This window comes from Tamandua tetradactyla, chromosome X (assembly GCF_023851605.1).
Source record: "Tamandua tetradactyla isolate mTamTet1 chromosome X, mTamTet1.pri, whole genome shotgun sequence".
Classification (NCBI taxonomy): Eukaryota; Metazoa; Chordata; class Mammalia; order Pilosa; family Myrmecophagidae; genus Tamandua; species Tamandua tetradactyla.
In genome coordinates this window covers 87,509,208-87,519,322 of record NC_135353.1, presented here as the reverse complement: position 1 = coordinate 87,519,322, position 10,115 = coordinate 87,509,208, and the positions used below count along the sequence as shown (strand labels likewise).

General features: G+C 38.4%; 1 pseudogene; it reads left to right on the top strand.

Annotated features, from left to right (window-relative positions):
* The first annotated feature begins 7,305 nt into the window (after nucleotides 1–7,305).
* LOC143671915 (serine/threonine-protein kinase tousled-like 1) lies at nucleotides 7,306–9,769 on the top strand (annotated as a pseudogene).
* Nucleotides 9,770–10,115: the final 346 nt, after the last annotated feature.

Below are 10,115 nucleotides of genomic sequence, written 5' to 3'. Positions count from 1 at the left end.
CCATTGCATGGGCTACATTTTAATTTCTTGACAAGGTCTTTCAATGGCCCAAATTATTCAATTTTGAGGAGATCCTATCTATCTATATATTCTTTCATTGTTTTGATTTGAGTGTAAGGTCTAGGAAATCACCTACTACCACAATGTCGTCAAGATATTTCCATACCTTTTCTAATGAGTTTTATGTTCTTAGCTCTAATATCAGGGGTTTGATCCATTTTGAGTTAGTTTTTATATACGGTTGAGATATGGGTCCTCTTTCATTCTTTTAGTTATGGATATCCAGTTCTCCCAGCACCATTTGTTGAAGAGGCTGTTCTATCCCAGTTGAGGGGCTTGGACACCATGTCAAAAATCAACTGGCCATAGATTAGCAGGTCTATTTCTGAACTCTCAATGTGATTCCATTAGTCAGTATATCTATCCTTATTCTAATAATGGGTTGTCTTTACCAGGGTAGCTTTGTAGTATTCTTTAAACTCAGGAAGTATTAGACATCCAACGTTGTTTATCTTTCTCAAGATGTTCTGGCTATTTGAGGCACCTAGCCTGCCCAAATAAATTTGATGATTGGTTTCTCTATTTCTGCATAGTGGACTGTTATGATGTTGTTTGCTGTTGTGTTGAATCTATAAATCATTTTGGGAAGAATTGACATCTTAATAATATTTAGTCTTCCAATTCATAAACAAGGTTTGTCATACCTTCTATATAGGTCTTTCTTGATTTCTTTGTGGAGTACTTTGTAATTTTTTGTGCATAGGTCCTTTACATCCCCAGCTAAAGATATTTCTAGATATCTGGTCCTTTGAATTGTTATTGTAAATGGAAATTATTCCTTGATTTCACCCTCAGATTGATCATTATTTGTGTATAGAAACACTAGTAATTTTTATACATTGATCATGTATCCTGCCAATTTGCCTATTATCTCTAGTATCTTTGTGCTGTATTTTTCAGGACTTTCTGTGCATAGGATCATGACATTTGCAAACAGTGAAAGTTTTATTTTTTCCTTTCCAATTTGGATGCATTTTTTTTTTTGCCTTTACTCTAGTGAGAACTTACACCAAATTGATGAATAAGAATGATGAACATGGGCATAATTGCCTTGATCCAGACCTTAGAGAGAAGGCTTTCATTATTTCCCCATTGAGTACAATCTTAACTGTGGGTTTCTTATATATGTCCTTTATCATGTTGAGGGAGTTTTCTTTTATTCCCCTCTTTTGAATTGTTTTTATCAAGATTTTTCCTTTTCTATGTCAACCAAGATTATCACTAGGTCTTCCTCTTTGATTTATTGATGTGGTGTTTTACGTTAATTGATTTTCTTGAGTTATACCACCCTAGCATTCCTGGGACAAGATCCACTAGATCATGCTGTATACATCTTTTAATGTGCTGCTGGATTTGAATTGCTAGTATTTTGTGGGGTATATTTGCATCTATATTCATTAAAGACATTGGTCTATAATTCTTTGTTCTTGTAGTATCTTTGCCAGGATTTCGTATTAGGGTGAGGTTGTCTTCATAGAATGCATTTTTTGGCATTCCTTCCTCTTCAATATTTTAGATGAGTTTGAAAAGAATTGATACTAATTCTTGGAATGCATGGTAGAATTGACCTGTGAAGCAATCTGGTCCTGGGCTTTTCTTAGTTGGGAGGTTTTTGATGACTGATTCAACCTCTTGCAATTGGTGTGTTGAGGTCTACTATTTCTTATAGAATCAGAGTAGGTTGTTCATGTGCTTCTAGGAAGTTGTCTATTTAATCTACGTTTTCTATTTTATTGCTCATAGTATCCTTTTATGATCTCTTTTATTTCCTTGGGGTCAGAAATAATGACATACTACCATTTCTAATCTTAATTCCCATCTTTTTTTTTCTTTGTCAGTCTAGCTAAGCATCCATCAATTTTATTGATTTTATCAAGCAAATCACTTCTGATTTTGTTGATTCTCCTTGTCGTTCTTTTTAAACTCAATTTCAGTAATTTCTGTTCTTATTTTTGTTGTTTCTTTCCTTCTACTTACTTTGGGGTTACTTCATTGTTCTTATTCAAGTTATCCCAGGGGTTCAGTTAAGTCTTCAATTTTCTCTCTTTCTTCTTTTTAAATATAGGTGTTTAGGGCAATACATTTCCCTCTCAGCAATGCCTTTGTACATCTCAAAAGCTTTGATTTGTTGTATTCCCATTTTCATTTGCCTGTATATATTTGCTGATTTCTCCATAATTTCTTCTTTGACTCAGTTGCTGTTTAAGAGCGTGTTGCTTAGCCTCCACAAATTTATGAATTTTCCAGTGCTCCACCTGTTATTGATATCCAGCTTCATTCCATTCGGAGACTGTGCCTTTTATAATTTCAACATTTTTTAACTTTTGAAACCTGCTTTGTGACACATGTGATCTATCCTAGAGAATGATCCATGAGCATTTGAGATGAATGCTTATGCTGCTGTTGTGGGGTGCAATGTTTTGTAAATGTCTGTTAAGTCTAGTTCATTTATCATGCTATTCAAGGTCTCTGTTTCCTTATTGATCTGTCTAGATGTTCTATCCATTGATGAGTGTGGTGTGTTGAATGATCTATCCATTGAAAAAAGTGTGGTGTGTTGAAGTCTTCAACTATTAGTGCAAAGATGTCTATGTCTCCTTTCAGTGTTGCCAGTGATTGCTTCATGTATTTTGGGGCATCCTGACTAACTCCATAAATACTTATGACTGTAATTTCCTCTTTGTGGATTGTCATTTTTATTAATATATACTGTCTTCTTTTGTCTCTCTTGACAGTTCTATATTTAAATTCTATTTTTTTCAATATTAATATAGCTGCCCCTGCTTTTTTCTGGTTGCCTTTTGCATGGTATAGGTATTTCTAACATTTCACTTTCAACTTATTTGTGTGTTTGTGTTTAATGTGAGTCTCTTGTAAACAGTATATAGATGGCTCGTGTTAAAGTATCCATTCCAGAAGTCTATGTCTTTTTATTGGGTAGTTGAAGGCATTAATATTCAATGTTATTATTGTAAAGGCAGTACTTCCTTCAACCATTTTGTCGTTTGATTTTAAATTTCATAGCTAAGTTTTTCTTTCTATTTTTACCCTTTTAGTTTCTCTTACTAATAATCTTCATTTAAATAGTCTCCTCCAAAACTTTCTGTCTTGAATTTCCTATCAGCCCATAGTAACCCTTTAGTATTGCTTATAGAGCAGGTCTCTTGTTAATGAACTCTCCATCTCTATTTATCTGCAAATGCATTACACTTTCACTCATTGTTGAAAGGCAGTTTTGCTGGATATAGAATATGTGGTTGGCAGTTTTTCTTGTTCAGTACTTTAAATATATCATACCCTTGTCTTCTTGCCTCCATGTTTTATGATGAAAATTCCACACTTAGTCTGATAGAGCTTCCTTTGTATGTGATGTAACTATTCTTCTCTTGATGCTTTCAGAATTCTTTCTTTGTCTTTGGCATTAGTAAGTGTCTTGTTGTAGGTATATTCACATCTATTCTGTTCGGTTTACATTGCATATCTTGGACCTGTAAATTGATGTCTTTCAGAAGAGTTGGACATTTTTGGCTATTATTTCCTCAATTATTCTTTCTGCCCCTTTTCACTTCTCTTCTATTTCTGGGACACTCATGATGTGAATATTAATGTGCTGACGTCATTCAATTCCCTGAGATCCTTCTCTTTTTTTCCCTATCTGTTCTTTTGTGTGTAAGATTTCAGGTGTCTTTTCCTCTAGTTTGCTGATCCTTTCTTATACCTGTTCAATTCTGCCATCCTGTGTCTCTTTTGTATATTTATCTCCTCTATTGTGTCTTTCATTTCCATAAGTTCTGTAATTTTTTGGTACACTTTCAAGTTATTTTTTATTCTCAGCCAGTGCCTTTATATCCTTCATCTCTTTTGCCACATTTTTCTTCAGCTCATTAAATTGATTTAACAGAATTGTTTGAATATCCTTAATTAGTTGTTTCAACTCCTATATCTCACATGATGTTTATTTTATTCCCTTGATTAGGGCATATTTTCATGTTTCTTAGTGTGACTTGTGTTTTTACTAGTTCCTTGGCATGTTGTTTTCTTGATTAGTTTATTCTGAAAGTCACTTCCTCTCTTCTTCCTAGGTTTTTCTTATTGATTATCTTTGTGCTGTAGCACTTCTTCAACACCTGCTTTAACTTATTCTAGACCTCTAGGGTAGCTTCAGTTTAACTGATCATAATTGTCTCAGCTCTGTTTATCTGATTTTTGCCCTATATATAGGGAATGATTTTTGAGATTGATTAATTTGTGCAGTTGTTTCACTCCAGAAAAAAAGGTTTTTTTGTCCGTCTTCCTCTTCAGTTAATGTTGACCTGCTCTAGTTGTTTTAATTTACCTCTGTCCATATACTTTTTGGGGGTGCCTGGTCTGGGAATTGAACTCAGGCCTCCAACATTGAAGGCAAACATTCTACCACTGAACAACCCATGCACCTTACCTTTACATGTTTTTAACACTTCTTTCTTCATATCCAGCTATTTTTGCCTGGATGGCTGATTCTGTGTAGAGTGTTCCCTTGAGAGGACCAACCCCCACCATTGTTTTGCCAAACAAGACAGGCTCAGGAATCACAAAGAGGGTAGTGTAGTCAATATCAAGGTTTCCTAAGGAGGAGACTCAACAGACACCAATCTTTACTCCTGAGTTTGTGCTTTTCCTGCCCTGAGCAACAGAAGGCTCTCTTCAGCCCACTGCTCCCTACAGGCCTAGGGTGGTATTGTGCATTTAATTCTCGACTGGCTCCACCTCTACTGGGGGTATGTTTGAGACAGAGGTTGTGGAGTAAGTTGGTTGAAACTTGCTGTTTTCCTATTCCCTCAGGTCTGAATTCTCTAAATAACAGCCACTGCCTATGCTGGACCTTATCCCCCTTTTCCTTAAGATGAGATGCCCTTTAGCACCCTGTTTCCCATCAGCCAGAAAAGTTACAGTAACTCTCAAGCAACTCGACTCAATTTCCTGCTGGTGCATGATTGTTATAAAGGTTGAGAACTGCTCCTTTTTTTTTTTTTAGTCTGGAACTCTGGCTCAGATCTCCGTCCCTGGTATTCAAATTCTCTAAATGACAAGTGCTATTCACATTGATCCATGACCTTCCATTTATCTTGGGCAAGAGCTGCCCTTCAACAAACTGAGATCCACTGCCTGAGGGTTACTTACCTCTGCCCATGCCTGGGGAAGGACTGAAACAGAGATTACCAGCTGCTTTCTTTAATGGGATGCTTTAAAAAAATGTAGCTGTTTTCAAAGCTGAAGTCCAGAACACTGGATTGATGAATCAAGAACTGGAGTCAGTGCCCAGCCCTTTCTCCCCCTTTTCTTGGAGCAGAGCCATCCTTCAGCAGACTGAGCACCACCTCCTCCAGAAGCTTCTATATCTCTCTATCTGTCCTGTTTCTTCCCCTGTTGAGAGAGGGGCTGAAAATAATCCTACACATTTCTTTCTATTTTGGGTTCACTGAAAATTTATCTGTACTCAGAACTGGTGTCTAGCAGTCCAATATCATTAATCAAAAGCTGCAGTCTGTGTCTGGCTGAGTCTCCCTCCAACTGATCCTAGGAGAGAGGGATTCTGTTTCCTACCAGGGTGTGACTCCTGAGTCAGCTTGCCATGCCAGTGGATGATGGGCACTGCTGTCCATAGTGTGGAAAGATTTGTCCACAGCTCTTCACCATGATTTATCATCTAATTGTTCCACTCATTTCTGGCTAGTGAATGATGTGTATCTGGTCTCCAGAGCCTCACAACAGTTGTTTCCAACATTTACTGGCTATTTACCAGCAGTCCTGGAGGACAAACTAAATCCGAGAACTCCCTATGCTGTCACCTTGTGTTCTCTCCTATTTATTTATTTGTCATTTTATCCCTCTTTGATTTGAATAAAGAAAGTGTCAGAGAAGGTGTTAAAGGAAAAGGAAATGGTTTATTTGAAAAAGAGAGGAAGGTTATATCACTTTCTCTCTTAACCCTCCAGATTTCAGATATTTTATAAATATTTAAATTCAGACAACATTTTTGAACCCCTACTAAGTATCAGAAAATGTGGTAGGCCAGGACATCCAGAATTGGATTGACTTGTTTAGTTCAGCAAATATTTACTTCGTGTGGACTGCATTTCTGGGAATACAGACATGAATGAGGTATCATCCCTTAATATATAGCCATGTGCATTTTGATTTGTAGAGAAAGAAATTTCACCACCCTATTTACTTCACTCTAAAACTTTTCCTGCTCCATATGAAACAACTGAGACACCATGATTTCTGGAAGTTCTAGAGCAGGATTAGCAGATATCTATCTTTTCTCCTTCTCCTAGTATGCAGCAGAGAAAAATAGTATAGACATTGTCGGCTTAAAGGGAGTTATGATGCATCTGTACTTAAACTGAAATGTTTAAATATAACACTATTTCATTCTAAAAAGGGCGATATTGCTCTAGAATTCCAAGCAAATATTTCAATAATCAATATACTATTAGAATAGAGGAACCCCTCTTGGAAACAAAAGGAAAAGACAACCTAGAGAATTGTAAAAATAGAAACTGCAAATCATATACCTAATAAAGGTCCAGAATCCAGTATATAAAGAACTCTTGGGAAATGCAGGAGCCTCGCGATAGTATTTGCACTGGCAGGGGGTGATGCCACCACCTGTAACTGATGCAGAAGTTATCACATCGCCCCTCAGCCCCCACCCACCACCCTCTGCCACTCCGGGGATGACGGAAGCCTACACACTGCTGAGGTGCCGGCAGGCTCTGCCCGCGAAAGTACCCTCAGTCAGCGTTGCCCGCACTTCAGCCCCGACCCGGTTCTCTGGCAGTGTCCCCTCAATGCCCCTGCGGTCTTTCCCTCCACCTCTTCCTTGGCACACCTGCCTTTTTTGCTGTCTTCTCACCCTTTCCCTCTCCCAGTCCCTTCTCCTCCGCTTACCTCTTACCACCCCTCCTTCCCCCTTCTCGATTTCGTCCCCCATCCCCTTGACTTTCCCCTCCCTGCTCTCACTCTCTGGCAAGTCCGCTGAGCGGCCCCCACCATGACTGAGGTGGGTGTCGATGCCATTGCCACCGATGCAGTTACAGCAGGGAGAGACGGGTTCCGAAGAAGTAGCTTGGTAAGGGTTCAAAGAACTAGTAGAATTTGGATGGGCCGCCATCTTGGTCGCAGTGCTCCACATTTCCAATCCCCGGTTCCTTGGTAGCAGTCAGGTTCCTGCTGAATCTTAAGCTGCCATCTGGGAGCCCCATGGAAAGTGCAAAGGATGAGCTTCGTAGTCTGGATCCAAGAAGCCCAGGATTATTGGAAGCTAGATTTACAGCAAGTGCAAGTGGTGGCACCCACCGGGAGCATTGGCAGTTGCAGTATTGTAGCTAAAACCTGAATAATGAAAGCTCTTATAATAATTTTGGAAGCTTGGAATCTTTAAGTGACAAAGAATGAGAGACAACAAAGAAGGAAAAATCAGAATCTTCTGGGGAAGAAAGAGAAAAGCAGAAAACCAAAATAAAAGTAGTCAGGGAAAACATATTGGGAGATCATCACAAAATAAGTGACTATTTTAAATACCAAGGTGGGAATGGCTCAAGTCCAGTAAGAGACATCCCTCCTTTAATCCATTCTCCTCAAAGTTCACATTCACTTTCCATTCCCTTCTCATGTGTTAGATGAAATAGCCCTTCTCTTACTGCATTAGCTTTTGGGGACCACCCTATTATACAACCAGAACAATTATTCTTTAAAATTACTCAGACTGATCTCACAATGCTGAAGTTAGCAGCATTAGAATGTAATGAAAACCAAGACCTGAAAAAGAGGGAAGGTTGTTGTTCTAGTTTGCTAGGTGCCGGAATGCAACACACCAGAGACGGATTGGCTTCCAATAAAAGGGGATTTATTTTGTTGGTTCTTCAGAGGAAAGGCAGCTAACTTTCCACTGAGGTTCTTTCTTACATGGAAGGCACAAGATGGTCTCTGCTGGTCTTCTCTCCAGGCCCCTGGGTTCCAACAACTTTCCCCGGGGTGTCTTCTTTCTGCATCTCCAAAGGCCCGGGCTGAGCTGCTAGTGCTGAGATGAGGAATGCCAAGCTGCTTAGCAGTGCTACATTGCAATCTCTCATTTAAGCACCAGCCAATTAAGTCAAACATCACTCATTGCAGCAGACACGCCTCCTAGCTGACTGCAGATGTAATTGGCAACAGATGAGGTTCACGTACCGTTGGCAACAAGATTGGGTATGCTCACCTGGCCAAGTTGACAACTGAATCTAACTAACACAGTTGTATTGATGATTTGCTCAAGGATAACTGATTTGAGATGGCAAATAGATGAACAACAAAATTACTTGAAAACTAAGAACAACTAAAGAAGTGCATATCAATAAGCAATAAATTCTTATTGAAAAAAGAACACAAAAGAAACTGTCAAGCAGAGAGAAGATTATGCAAGATAGATTATGCCTTGGGCACTTTACAACAGTTAGACATGGTGCTTCATTTATTGAACAATGGGCAGATGATTTTGCATTTCAGAATCTTGTGAAGTAAAAGGAATGGGTGAATCAGCAAGGGAAAGATATTGAAAGACAGAGGAAACTTCTAGCCAAACACACATCTCCCACAGCTAACAATTCTCAAGATCCCTCTTCCAATTCTGAATGAAAACAAAGAAAAAAGAAAGCAATCAAAGGAGCAGAAAATGATCCTTTGTTAGTCCAAACTTACCAGAACTGTTTACTTTGGCAGAATATCATGAACAGGAAGAAGTTTTCAAACTTAGACTAGGACATCTCAAAAAGGAGGCAGAAATCCAGACAGAACTTGAACGTTTGGGAAGAGTCAGAAATCTTCCCATTTAGAAACTCAAAAGAATAAACAATGAATATAATTCACAGTTCAAAGATCACCAACATCAAATGAAAGATATCTATTATTTCATCTGCTTGATAGAGGTGGCTTCAATGAAGTGTACCAGGCCTTTATGAACAAAGATATCCTGCTGTGAAGATGCATTAGCTTAATAAAAGCTGGAGAGATGAGAAGAAAGAAAACTACCACAAACATGCCTGCAGAGAGAAAAGAATACACAAAGAAATAGATCACCCCAGAATAAACTCTATGATTATTTCTCCTTGTATACAGACACATTTTGTACAGTGTTTGAATACTGTTAAGACAGTGGCTTGGATTCTATCTAAAGTAACATAAATTAATGTCAGAGTAAAAAGCTAGATCTATTGTAATGCAGATTGTGAATGCACTAAGATATTTCAACGAGATCAAATGCCCTATTATACATTATGACCTTAAGCCAGGGAATATCTTTCTGGTAGATGGAACAGCATGTGGAGAAATCAAAATCACTGATTCTGGTCTGTCCAAGATTATGGATGATGATAGCCATGGTTTAGATGGAATGGATCTAACTTCAGAAGGAGCAGGCATTTAGTGGCATCTACCTGCTAAGTGTTTTGTAGTTGGAAAAGAGCTACCAATATTTTCCAACAAGGTTGATGTGTACTCAGTTGGAGTCATCTTCTTTCAGTGTCTTTATGGTAGAAAGCCATTTGGTCACAATCAACCTCGACAAGACATCCTTCAAGAAAATACAATATTAAAAGTCACAGATGTTCAGTTCCCTTTAAAGACAGTTGTAAGCAGTGAAGCCAAGGCCTTCATAAGACCGTGTTTGGTATACCACAGAGAAGATTAATTTGATGCGCACCAACTAGCAAATCAACCCATATCTTCTCCCTCAGAGGAGAAAATTGAATTCTTTGGAAACTTACCCATGGCTGGACTGGCAGCATCCCCTACACCCCATTCTTCTAGCATAATTTCTTACTGACTTTCCTCCAAGATTGGCATGATATCACTACATTGTTTCTATATGCACATTTGAATTTGAGAACATTTGAGTGTTTTTTTGTTTTTTACACAGGACATGCTTGAGAACTGTTTGTAAACTGAATTTCTTCATAGTGTCATTTGTGTGACAATCATGAACGATGGAATAAATGTACATTTATGACTATAATCTTGAGCAGTGAAGGATGAGC